This window comes from Python bivittatus, unplaced genomic scaffold, assembly GCF_059951505.1.
Source record: "Python bivittatus isolate LINGU-HERP-01145 unplaced genomic scaffold, Pbiv_v1 ctg000220_np1212, whole genome shotgun sequence".
NCBI classification, from domain to species: Eukaryota; Metazoa; Chordata; class Lepidosauria; order Squamata; family Pythonidae; genus Python; species Python bivittatus.
This window is the reverse complement of record NW_028277048.1, coordinates 7,341,672-7,355,144: the sequence shown is the minus strand read 5'-3', so window position 1 is coordinate 7,355,144 and position 13,473 is coordinate 7,341,672.

The window sequence follows — 13,473 nt, the reverse complement described above, 5'->3', positions numbered from 1 at the left end:
CCAGAATTCCCAGTCAATCTGCTCTAAAGAGATCATTACCTCCTAATGTTTTGGTTTGTTGGGACCTTTGCAGGATTAAAGCAGTCCAATTAATGGATTGAAAAGCATTTCAAATGCTCTGGAGGATTTTCCTGCTTCTGGAGTATATTTCTGTTGAAGCTCCAGTTGAACTGTAGAATAGGGAGATTACGTGGACAATTGACATAATTGCTCCTAATTGCCTTCTCTTGGATGGATAAGCAGGGGCTCCCTTGGTTTTTTGAGAGCTTAGAGCAATGAAGCATTTGGGTAAATGACTAGAAGGATGGTGAATGTCCTGGGGCCAATGTGATCAAACACAGAGCCCGTTTGACAGTGTGAGAAGACAACAGACAGTTGCTCTATTCTTTTTCCATTAATACGATGAAGCCAGTGGCATTGTTCTAAGTGATTAAAGGACTGTTAATTGCAGAAACCCTTGGAAATTCTGCTTAATTTGCAAAGTTGCTTGTATCTACACCACTTTGGACTCCATGTTTAACATAGATTCTAATGAGGCAACCATCCAGTCTCTCTAGTTTTGATGAATCAGCTTTAGTATGTTCAGCCAAAGCATGTTTGGGCTCATTTTTCTAAGCAATTTGTTTTTCTGAAGTTGTATCCATCTTGGTTTGTTAGAGTTGTAAACTTGGTTTATAAATCTTGGTTTATAAGAGCAGCTGGAAGAGGGCTGACTAATTGATGGTGTGGGTTAGAAATACTTTATGCAAGAGGAAAATGATCTAAGACTTAAAATATGCTGGTCTTTAAGAAGCATTCCACGGAGATTTAACAGAACAGATAGACATAACAAAAGGGACGAGACAAGGCTGTCCACTATCGCCCCTGTTGTTTGTTTTAACATTAGAAGTGTTGAATAGGAATATAAGAGAAGAGAAAGAAAGAAAAGGAATGAAAATCAAAAAGGAAGAGTACAAATTGCAAGCTTTTGCAGATGACCTAGTATTTATACTAGAGGATCCATTGGAAACAGCGTCCAAATTAATTGAAAAGATAGAAGAATATGGAAAAGTAGCAGGTTTAAAAATAAATAAAGATAAAACAAAGATATTAACAAAGAATATGTTAGCAAGGCGAAAGAAAGAACTGGAAGAAGTCCTAGAAATACAGGTCACAAACAGGGTTAAATACCTAGGGATATATATTACACCAAGATGTAGTACATTGAAGGAGGATAACTATGTTAAACTCAAACGACAGATCGCAACAGATTTGACAAAATGGAAGAACCTACAATTATCAATGATTGGAAGAATATCCACCATTAAGATGAATATATTGCCTAGGATATTATATTTATTCCAGACAATTCCTATTCGTCTAGGGAAAGAGTTCTTTGATGATTTAAATAAAATTGTATTGAAATACATTTGGCAGGGTAAAAAAGCAAGAATAAAGCTTAAACTACTACAAGACGCAAGAGTAAGAGGTGGGTTTGCCTTGCCTAATTGGGAATTATATTTCCAGGTGACAAATTTGATGTGGGTAAAGGATTGGATAACTTTAAGAAATAATAGACTATTGACGTTAGAGGGACATGACCTGTTGTTGGGCTGGCATACTTTCCTATGGTATAAGGGAACGAAAACACAGGGCTATTTTAGAAGGCATTATATTCGAGAGGCATTGTTTTTAAACTGGGAGAAGACAAGAAGACAATATTATTTAAAAGTTCCACGATGGATATCCACTATTGAAGCCTTCTCTTATCCAATAACATATAAAAAGGAACAAACAGATATACTGAGATATTGAATGAAAAGGGTGAACTTAAAACTATGCAAGCGTTGGAAGAACAAGGTATAAAAATGAATTGGTTTTCATATTTGCAAATACAATCTAGATTTGATAAAGATTTTAAAGCAGAAGGCATTTATGATAAGCTGACTGTTCTAGATAAAATGTTGATGGGTACTGATGAAAAGGTGATTAAAAAACTTTATGGACATTTACTAGAATTTAAAATGGAGGAAGAACAGGTCAAAGAAACAATGATTGCATGGGGGAAAAATTTTGGACATGGAATTGATTTAGAGAAGTGGCAAAAACTATGGTCTCAAAACTATAAAATGACAATGTCAACTGCATATAAAGAAAACTTGTATAAGATGTTTTACAGGTGGCATTTACCCCCAGCGAGGATCGCGAGAATGTGTAAGAACAAGTCCGATAAATGTTGGAAGTGTCATCAGATACCTGGCACATATTACCATATGTGGTGGACATGTTCAGAAGCCAAAAGATATTGGATTAAAATCCACACATGGTTGGAAAAAATGACAAAACAACACATAGACTTTAAACCAGAGACATTTTTACTGGGAATTATACCGGAAACATACAGTAAAGAATTGAAATATCTGATTGTAAATGTTTTGACAGCGGCTAGAATTGTATTTGCTAAGAATTGGAAGAATGAAAAAGTACCTATGCAGGAGGAAGTTATTAAGAAAATTATGGAATGTGCTGAGATGAGTAAATTGACATTTGAAATTAGAGAGCAAGAAGACAAACCATTTTATATGATATGGGATTTGTTTTATCAATGGTTGGACGAAAAGATACAGTAATGTAATAGATTGGGAAATTATATAATAGAAACTCAATAATGATATAAATTACTATATATATATATATAATCAAGGGACAAAAATGATACAAATCTTATAATGAAAGCTGGTGTTATAGATAGACTAGTCACAAATGATTAATAATTGATAACTGATAAATATATAAATATACGTTGGATAGATAACATGAGAATCTATATAAATGGTGAGTGAAGACTATGAAAGGATAGCACAAATGATTGGTAACTGGCTGACACATGGTTTAAGATGGAAGATGATTTTTATGTTTTTTATGTTCTTGTTTATGTATGTTTGTGTTTGCTGTAAAAAAAAAAAAAAAGCATTCCATCAGTGGTGAAATACTGTTTATATTTTTATAAAATATAAATAAAACAGAATGCCCCGTAATGAGATGCAGTCAAAATGTACCATAACTTTCTATACTGCCCTCCCTAAATATATGTTGCTCCTTTTAATACCATCTCATGGCAACTCTCTTGATCAGCCTGTATGATTTGTTTCCATTAAGGGAGACACTACTTTTAAATACAGTTTCTGCAACTAACAGGCTACAGAGAGTGGGCAGATGCTGCACAATCTCCTGTCTAAAAGTATTCTTCCTGCTAAGGAAAATGGCTGTGTAATACCTCACATAAAATATTATCAAAATATCCTTTCCCTTGTTTGCCATTAATGGTCATCAGCTTACTGATATAATCTGAGTCATACACACATGACTTTACACTTAAGATTTTAAGTGCTCCAAGTACTAGAGAGTGCTTCTCAAGACAGCATTGTTAACTGATCATACTGGTCATTCACCACCAGTATGGACAATGACTTACTGGATCTTGCGGGGTGGGATGAGGCTGGGATTTGCTAGGTGGTTATTATTCATCCTTAAACTTTCCAGAATTAATTAAATACTATAACGTGGGGGGGGGATTTGTTTTGGCTAGGAGAACTTTTAGAAGTAAGGTATGTGTGGGTGTATACTGGAGGACTGGTATTTATACTGCTGTAACTTTGTAGTTTAACTAAGTAGAAAATCCACTCTGGGGAAAAGTCTTATGAATAGCAGTGCAACATACTGATTGACCTTACACATGCCTCTTTCCATACAGTAACTTCAAAGTAGCTTTACAACTCCACTTTTGATGCAATATTATTCCATTCTTGTAGTCAAATGTCTACATGTGTGAGAATCTCTGTTCTTGCCCCCACACTTCTATACAATTTTCAACTATACTGACCTATTCCAAAAATAACTCTTTTCTTAAATATGCATAAATAACAAAGATTCAATATATTCCCTATATTCCTTTTTGGATCCTTTTCTGTACAATTGTACCAAAGTTTATTTTGCAATTGTTATCTTTTCTTGGAAGGCAGGGAGACAAGGGTTGGGTTCATCCCATTCAATCATCCCATGAGGCAGGTTTGTTTGAGGGGCATTGCTGTACATTGCCCTATACTATAAATAATCATTTATGTATGCCAATGACTCTATTCATGCAACACGCTAAGCCAAACCCAAAAGGCTACATACATAATATGTTTGAACCCAACCAATATTTTGCCTGGTGGTCTTCATGACTGTTTTCCCACCTTAATCTGAGGCGCTGACCACTCCTTCAAACTAGCTTGCTCATCAGCTAAAGAATTACTCTAATGTGCCAAATCTTAATCACATGTCTTTCAACAAAAATCACTTCACCTCAGCCAACGGAGCTGGCAACAAGACAAGTACATACATTCGGAGACATTTCAGGATGGGGGGAGGACAGCAGCAAACTGAAGACTATAAACAAGTTTGTTATGAAGATGTCCCTCATCTGACCATAAACCACAATCTGGAAAAAAGGATTTAATTGATCAATTGTAGGAAACTGGGAATAATGGAGTTCATATATCACACTAAGCTACTGCCTAGGTTGATCACGTAGGTACTTCAGGTAAGAGTTATTAAATACTTGGAGGGGTGGAGTCTGAATGAAGAAATAAAGGCCCTACAACAGTGTTTCTCAACCTTAGCAATTTTAAGATATGTGGACTTCAACTCCCAGAATTCTGGGAGTTGGAGTCCACATATCTTAATTGCCAAGGTTGAAAAACACTGCCCTAGACTGAGCTGGCTCTGTTCTGAGTTGTATTTCATTTCCCCACTGATTTTGAGTAGGATAAATGCAATGTACTCCAGTAGATACTTGACACTCCTGAAGATAAACTATGACACAATGGGGTGAGCGCTGTAGTTTTTTCTACAGGTAATAATAATAAAGGGTCCCAAATTAGCTTATGAAGTCCTTTAATAGTGGACATCTAAGAACAGATGTACATGATTCTTTTTTCACAGGTATCCCAGGAATATTCCATTGCATAACCTCTCTGATAGACAGCACAGGCTTCTAGATTTAGATTTCTAAAGGAGCTGTGGGTATATAGATACGGATGCTCAGGATTCAGGGATATTGCAGTGTTATTTCACAGATCTTAACTAATGAAATTATGACACCCTTTTTAGCCCAAGACGCCCTTACTGAACAAAAACCAAAAATAGGACATTGGTAGTAGTCCCCAACTAGAGTCCCCAAATTCTGCTCTTAAATGGCTGTGTTAATTACCAGGCAATCAGAAAGCTGGCTGGTAGCCCAAGGCTTAAGAAATAGAAAATTCTAAGGATGGTTTTTATAATCAAAACATGTTAGATGTGAAATGTGTTCCATGCTAATGGCTAAAATTCCAGCACAGGAAGCAAGTCACAGGAATGAAGAGTGGGAGGAATTTGGAGAAGTACTCTTAGATGTGGGGAAAATATTTAGGGTCAGAGTTTATGAGATAAGGATCCTCTAGCTACAGCAAGCAATATACTGTATACACTAATGCTTGCAGAATATAAATTCAACACATGTATATGTATACATTTATATAGATAGACATTACACACACACACACACACTAATTGTTCAGAGTTAATACTTATTTCTTTTTTAGTCTAGTTACTCGTTTACTGGATTACCTAGTTTGGCAGAGCACTCTTCAAGTAGAAAACAAGGTACAACTCCACCAACTCCAGAAGAGAAGGAATGGTCCTAATTTGAAAGTCTGGAGTATGTGTGGATGTGTGCAATTTTGCTTGTATGTATGCCCCTTTACCTATTGAATGGTCTCATTAGCAGATGGATTATCAGTACTCACACTATCTTTATTTGGGGTATCATGAATGAACAATAGGATCCAGATGGTGGCTTATTTCAAACTTTCTCCTGTGTTCTTTTTTTAATTCGTGCAATAATTGTTTGCTATAAGCAGATGTCCTGTGTTAGAGTAAATGCAGAGGTAGAGCATACAATTTATAACTTTAGGGTTGGAGTTACAAAAAGTTGGTGAAATGACACGCACATACAGCATAATCATTAATATATAACACAGTACAACTGGATTAAAAAAAATCTTTGTGAAACGATAGTCCAAATGCTTGGGACACAGAGAGTGTGTCTTTCCTTCACCCTGAAAATCTGAAACTGACACATTAGATAAGAAAGTATTGTTTGTTACCACTCCACTCAACAGAAGCAGCAAGGAAAGCTAATTCTCTGATTGAGACAGCAGAGGGCATCGAGAGACTATGAGAACTTGTTTCGTATTGCAGCTATGCAGTTTAAATATCCCTTCTTGTACCCTAAACCCTTCCTTAGGTCAACAAGTTAACATACTTCTTTGTCCCTCCCTAAAAAACAATGGAGGCTGACTGCTTCTTGAAGCCCACCCTGCTGATCCCCTTTAAGCTGTTCAACGCAAGACTTGCCCATCTCATCCACCCCATTCCAGAGTTCAGGAATGCAGGCCTGGAGCTGAGTCACCTTGGCTCAGTGTAAACACAGCCCTAAAGTGGAGTGGCTGCCTTATAGGGGAGAGATTCCAGTGCCCTCCCTCACCGCTTCCATCAGCCAGGAACAGGCCTCAATAGATCTAGTGCTTTGCCTACCCCACCCTCATTTTGGCTTTACGCTCCTGATCCTATCTAAGAGCTAAGAAAAAGCCCAGCTCCACTTTTCTGTAAAGCTAGGAATTAGGCAGTGATGCCCTTATGAAGTGTGTGTGTGGTGGTCCATGTGTAACCGATAACTTTAGGGGCTTTTAATTCCCTTAATTGCATACAATGTATGGGTATTTATTTCTTCCTAGTGTTGCTGCCTTTTTGTATGCCAGCTAATATCAGTCTTGGATCTCTAACTACAATCCTCTGACAGCCCCCAAGCAAGAGCAGCAGCACTGCTGACTGCCCCACCCTTCCCTTCCAAGTGCCCATTGCTCAACCACCCTTCTTGGCCCCAAGCTTTAGGCAACAACCCATCCCGTTAATAGGAAGTCTCTTCTATCGATGCCGCAATCTTCTGAGCAAGAAAGGAAGCCATTCAAGGATAGGAGGAGTTGGCAGCCCAGACTCTACAACACAACAGTCCCCAAAGTCGTCCTCGCCTTCCTTTCTTTTCAGAGCCAGAAGAACTGCTTCTGTTGGCTTTGATGTAATGCTCCTTCTGCGATGAGGGGAAAAAAATCCTGAAATCTAGCCAACCCCCCCAACTCTTATTTCACTGGGACCACCCCTTGGGACCTCTCCCACAGCAGCTCTAGAGAACGAACCCAGAAGCTCCCTCTCGCAAGGCTCCCATTCTAAGGCAAGAGACGCCATCTCCCACCCAGCTGGTAATTCTCAATGACTCTAGGGTCTATCTCCATCCCTCTCTCGCCCAATCTCTCATTCCCCCCGCCCCCTGCCCCCACCCCCAGCTTTCATCCTTGCAAGGCCAGATTCCTGAGGGGCTGAGGTAATGGCTCTGGGTGGGAGGCGGGGGAGTGGGAGGGCCTGACTGCCCTGCTCACCCCGTTCTTGCTATCATCATCGGGCAATAAGCCAGGCCTGGTCTTGAGCATCCGGCTCTCAGTTCCTCTGGGCCAAAGCCAACGCCCAAGGCCTGCGGGAGACCCAGCGACTCTTCGCGCTGCTTAGCAGGCTCTGCATTACCAGTGAAGCAGAATCCAGAGGAGACGGAGCCTGTCGATGTTCTCCAGCCCATTCCTTTCATCCTTGCGCTCATAAGGATCCACCTCCCTTTCTACAATAACATTTAAGAAGGGCTGTTGTCAAGTTTGCTTTGACCAATTGTGGGAGGCTTCTCTGAAGCATCCCTTCTCCTTCACGGTTTTAAGGACTGCGGGAGAACAGGCCAACGGTAAGCCCCATGTGCAGCAAAGTGTGCCTTTGCTTTGGAATTCTCTATCCAGGTTACTTGTGCAAGCTAGCCAAGCTGTACCACTCGCTAAACCCATATTTTTAAATCACCGACACTCTTCCTGCCATATGGGTCAGGGTCCACATTCTCCAGAATCACTGATTTACTCTGTTTCTTAACTTTTTCAAGGGTCCGAGCTGCTGCCTTTAGGAGCTGGCTAGCGCTATTTCCCCAAGGCCAGCACTGCCATTAGGTAGAAAAAGCAGCTGCATTTGGCAATGCATATCCTGCATCGGTAGAGAAATGGCAGGGACCCAGCTCACAGGGTTGCTGAGAAGTTAAAATATGGACAAGGAGAGGAATACCAAATGCCAGGTTAAACTCCTGGAGAAAAGTTGAAATATAACTGTAACCAGGGTATAAATAAGAGACCATGGCCAGTTCGATGCATGGAATCGCCGTGGTGACAGGAAGCGTTGTGCCATTTGCCTCAGGCAGCAAAATGGCTGGCCCTGCTCATCCTCGTAAGAGACGGCCCCTCCTGCCTTTCAAGTCTGGGGAGGGCGCCTTTCCAGCTTTCCTAAGATGAGCTGGCCTCCCTTACCTCCCCGCTGTTAGCAAACGGCCGATGACGAAACGGAACGCATTGCAGTCAGCTTCTTACTTCATCCGTCTAAGCTATCGCAGCGTCACTGCAGCCGTAAGTAGAGCCGGAGTCAGACCCTTTTCCAGTCACCTTCAACCCTGCTGAACTCTGCTTGGCAGTGGAGCCACCTGCAGATAACGCAGTTTCTTGCCACGCAGTGAACACTCAGCTCATTTGCTACAGCTCACGGTTGGTTCGTACAGGTCCAGGCACAAGACCTGGCTGGGAAGCTGGAGCCAAACTGCAAATAAGAGAGAAGGCCCTTCAGCCATTTGTAGTAGCAGATGACGGTGGGGTTGTATGGGGGGGGGGGGGAACAAGGGCACACACACACACTAAGGCCTGTTTTCCTCAGTCAGATTCAGCAGGGTGTGCCTCTCCCTGCCCCCTTCGGCCTCCCACACCCCCTTGCAGTCCACTTCCTCCAGGGCAAGGAATGTTTCTTTGCCTTTCAATCTAGACACTGAAGCCAGTCGCCACCGCACGTCAGCCTTTGTGTGATACATCTCTTAACAAGGAGCCCTGACATCCTGTCCGGACACGGGGCACAAATGTACTGCTCTTTCCCTTCCTCCTAGCCCTGCGGTTAGTGATGTTCTCCAGAGTCGGCGAGGGGAAGTACACAGGGCCTCCAAGGGTTGAGACCAGCCCAGAGGATCACAAAATGGCTAGGCTCACAGGGAGATTACTGACAACCATGGGAGGCTTAGGCTTCTCCTGGAATCGGCTGGATTGACTCTTTCGCAGTCATCTAAGCCACTGTTTCCCAACCCTGGCAATTTCCAGATGTGCAGACTTCCAATCCCAGAATTCCACAGCCAGTATCACCATAGATGAGAATTCTGGGAGTTGAAGTCCACACACCTATAAGTTGCCAAGGTTGGAAAACACTGATCTAAAACACAATATATCCCATATATTGTGGCAGGGAATCTTAAAAATTAATTACAGTCATTGCACTAAGCTCCTATTTTCTTACTGTGGGTCGCTGAGTAGATTACGATGGGCTGGGTTCACACAATGGGCTACAGTGGGATGGGCAATCAACAACTAGTTTTATAAACCCCACCCTTCCAGGCCACAAATCCTGTGACAGAACTGCAGATTTTTGGCCGTGGAATGTTCCCTACCTGGGGAGCCAAAAATAAGAAACAATATGATCCTAACCTTGATATTGAACCCCAGCCCAAACAGGCTAAAATGTTCAGTCCTGTCCCTGGTGATACTACACCTTTGGTCATGAATCCACTGCTCTGGAAGCTGAGATTAAAAAAAAAAAAAATCCAAACCAGCAAACCCTAAAGTGGTCTTGCACCCCATACCATGGTTAAAAATCTCAATGGCAGTGTCCACACGCTAAGTCAAACCCAAACTTACCACATGACAGCTTCTCACAATGAGTAAACCCAGCCACTTGTGAAGTGCTTTCTGATTATCTCCTACCGCACAGTCCCAACAACACCTAGCCCAACCTTGACTGTTCTCATCAAAAAGAAAGCTAAGGAGGAATGGAGTTAATCAGATGGGAGACCACTGGAAACCCCAGGGCCATAGGTTAAGCAGTGCAATTAAGAAATAAATGTCAGAAGAAAACAAAGGCAAGTCACTTCCATGAAAATAACATGGATGTGTTTATCAGTAACTAGTAACTAGGAGCTGAACTCAGCTAAAAGGAGACATGACATTACCCAGTTTAACTGGATGACCTTAGGTTTGTACATATCTAAAAATTTACCTAATAATAGAAGAAAAAAATTGATGGCCATTAGTCATACCAGTGTGTAGTTGGTACAGGCAATATGATTATGCAAGGCTTACATCACAAATTACTACTAGCTGTGTTAAGCTTTTTTAGGATTAGCTGATTGCTCACTGCTTTGCTGCGTTAGCAGTATTAAAGGTTCACCAGCAGTTTACTGAAAACCACAGTAAAATCAATATTTTAAGTCAAGATACAAAAAAAGCAACACATCCAATGGTTGGATCACTTCTATGTCTAAAAATGAGAAAGCAAGAAGCATTTAAAATTGTTTTAACTTTTTGTAAACCATCTTGAAAATCATCTAGGTTGAAACATGGCCAATATAGTGAATAAATATTAAATTATAAATGAAGTGGAATTAAGGAATAACATTTGAAATGAAATGGAGAATTCTAATGTCAAATTCAATGAAAGAAGAAGCTCATGTCTGTGTTGATATTGGCTTTTTCTGCTGGATGCCAAAATTGCATTTCTGATCACTACTGGACATCTTGTGAGTGACCATATGGGTGCAGTTATAATTATGCAAACAAGTCAGGCAGTTGTAATTCTGAATTTTCAGCCTCCCACAGGGAAATATTTGGCTTTTCCTTCTGTCTAGAGTTCCCACTGAAGTGTCAACACATCTGGTTGAACTCTTGTACAAAAGGTACCTTATCTCTTATATGAAAGATGAGAGATAAATCTAATGTACATCTGGAGGCATGAAGTTGGGAAAAGTTTCTAAAAGTTTCTGCCCTTTGACTAGGTGATCAACATTCTTTTGTGGGCAGCTAACATTCAGCCTTATAGCAAAGAAGAGACAAAGTGAGTGGAATCATTTTGACTATCACTTTACTTCACAGAAGTAACTGGAAGCCACCAGTTCTGGGATGGTGGAAAGCAGAAATTCTCAGGAGAAGGCAGCAGGAAGAAACAGGAAATTAAAAGTGAAAAGCAGTAACTGCAGCATCTTTGATTTGGCACTAAGGTAAGTACTGCAATTGCCTAGAAAAAATCTAACAAGGAGCTTTTTTGGCTTCACATATTTCATTAAGTCATGGTTTGTAGAAAAAATCCCAGCTGGTTAGCTTCCCTTGACCTATCCACTTTTCCCCAGTTTGCTAACTTTTTTCCCTGGTCCTGCCCCTGAGAGCAGTCCCTAACATGAAGCACTGATGAACAAGTCCCTCAGCCCCAAAATAGTCATTCACTCTTGTGTTATGTATTGGCAATTCAGAAGAAAGTACTGCACATGTGATATCAGCTACAGGTCAGTAACAGATAGAATTGTGTATGTTTGTTGTAGTTATTCTTTTGCATTGTTCATATGCTTTCCACTTTATTAACTTTGATTTCATTGTGATTAAGCAAGATGAGATCAAGATCCAAAGCAGAACATCAAGTCAAATCCCATCCCCAACCACACCCTTACTTTGTGTAAATTGTGGACTCTGGAGGCCTTGAAAGCTTGGCCGCAATTCTGTGCACTTTGGTTGGATAGTTAATTTTAGGTCATTCTCTCTCTATGGAGATTCTTTTCTAATTTCTTCCACACACCTTAAAAGGCTGTAGGTTTGGGGCGAAAACTGCTGGCAGTGTTCCCTCTGCTGGGGCGAACACTCTTGGCAGTTCCCCAGGAAGTTAAGGCCATCCCTGCAGAGGCCTGAGAGTTGATTGGCTCCCCGCCCCCCCCCAAGCATCTTGGGTTAGAGATCTGACACTGTATGCATGGGAAGAAAGTTGCCTGAATGTGATCCATAAGCCCTTACTTGCCCTGCCCTCAAGGACTTTTGCATTGATTGCACCCCATTCCATGGAGCTGTCAAGTATCTAAACTATGCCTTTGGACTGATCCCAGCAAATAAAGTACCTATAAACATGTCACAATGTGAAATAATGACAGGCCAACACAATTGCACTATGATTATACATTTGATATAGCACAGAAATGGATATATAAGACCTTTCTCCATACTGTGAATGTCTGCCTCTTTCCCATACATACTGTACAAGCTATACAGCCTCCCCACCCCCATCCCACATTATTAGGAGGGTTGGGAAGGACTGGGATGGTTCCTTTCAGAGCCCTGAAGGCTAACTTAACATTCTTTACTTTTCTGTCACTGCCAAAATGGAGCCCTCAGCTCTCCCTCATCTTTAGTAAAAAATACCAAGTGTGAAACTGGGAAGACCCCTATTCATGTATGTCTTCAGGCTCTGGTGTAGAGTGGTGATGCAGAACAGCTTGACTGGCATCTTCTGTGAATTGGAAACTGGTCTGAAGTGGATGTTGAGGAGTCTCCAAATCCTCATTCAGAAATCTCAAGCTGGCAGCCTTTACTAGTGTCCTTACCCTGTGTCTGTCATCACTATATATATTAGAACAATGTGTGAGCATATCTCAGGGCCAAATGGGTGATCAAGCCACAGTTTGATGTTTGTACTCTGTACTGTAAAAACATGTGTTGCCAGAAGTTTTTCAGTTGCTGCAGTTTCTTTGCTGCTTTTACTGAGAACTAATAGATGTGACTACCTTAAAATTATTTCTCCAAGGGATCCATCAAAGAGAAGGCAATTCAGGGGTAGAACATCACTTATGGGGCAGAAATAGCTGAACTGAATGTCCATTTTCCAAATGCAGCCTCCTCCCTCTCCCCTCCTCCTTTATTCAACGCAAGGGAACAAAAGATGGCCATCTTTTCCATTCTCAGACTGGGCGTGATATACAGAAGAGCCACAGTAGCTTAAACTAAAGGATTTGTGTGATCCATCCCAAAGCAATTTAATGCAGGCAATAACGTGGGACTACATTCTAGCAATAAAGTCTACCAGCGTGACCCTAAAATATTCTTCATGTCACAGAAATTCATTCCTGGTATGCAAATATGGTCATGCTGGTAGTGGCAAGAATTCTGCCAATCACACTTTGTACCATTTACTCTCTTGCGTGCCTACATTCCTTTAAACTGAATGTTTGGTGAGTTATTAAGCATGCAGTTGGATTTGCAACTAGTAGTCTTAGATTCAGAACCCAATTTAACTATGCAATTCTTGACAGCTTTGGGGCAAGTAACTCTGGTTCAGTTACCTTGTCTGTGATATCCACATTAACATATTGTCACTAATAACTTGTCCACTTTCTCCATTCTATTTAACAGTCATAGATTAGACACTGATTAGATGCAGAGGGTTATAAGGTTTTCTGACAGAAACCCTGGAAAGCCCCAGCCAGCCAGT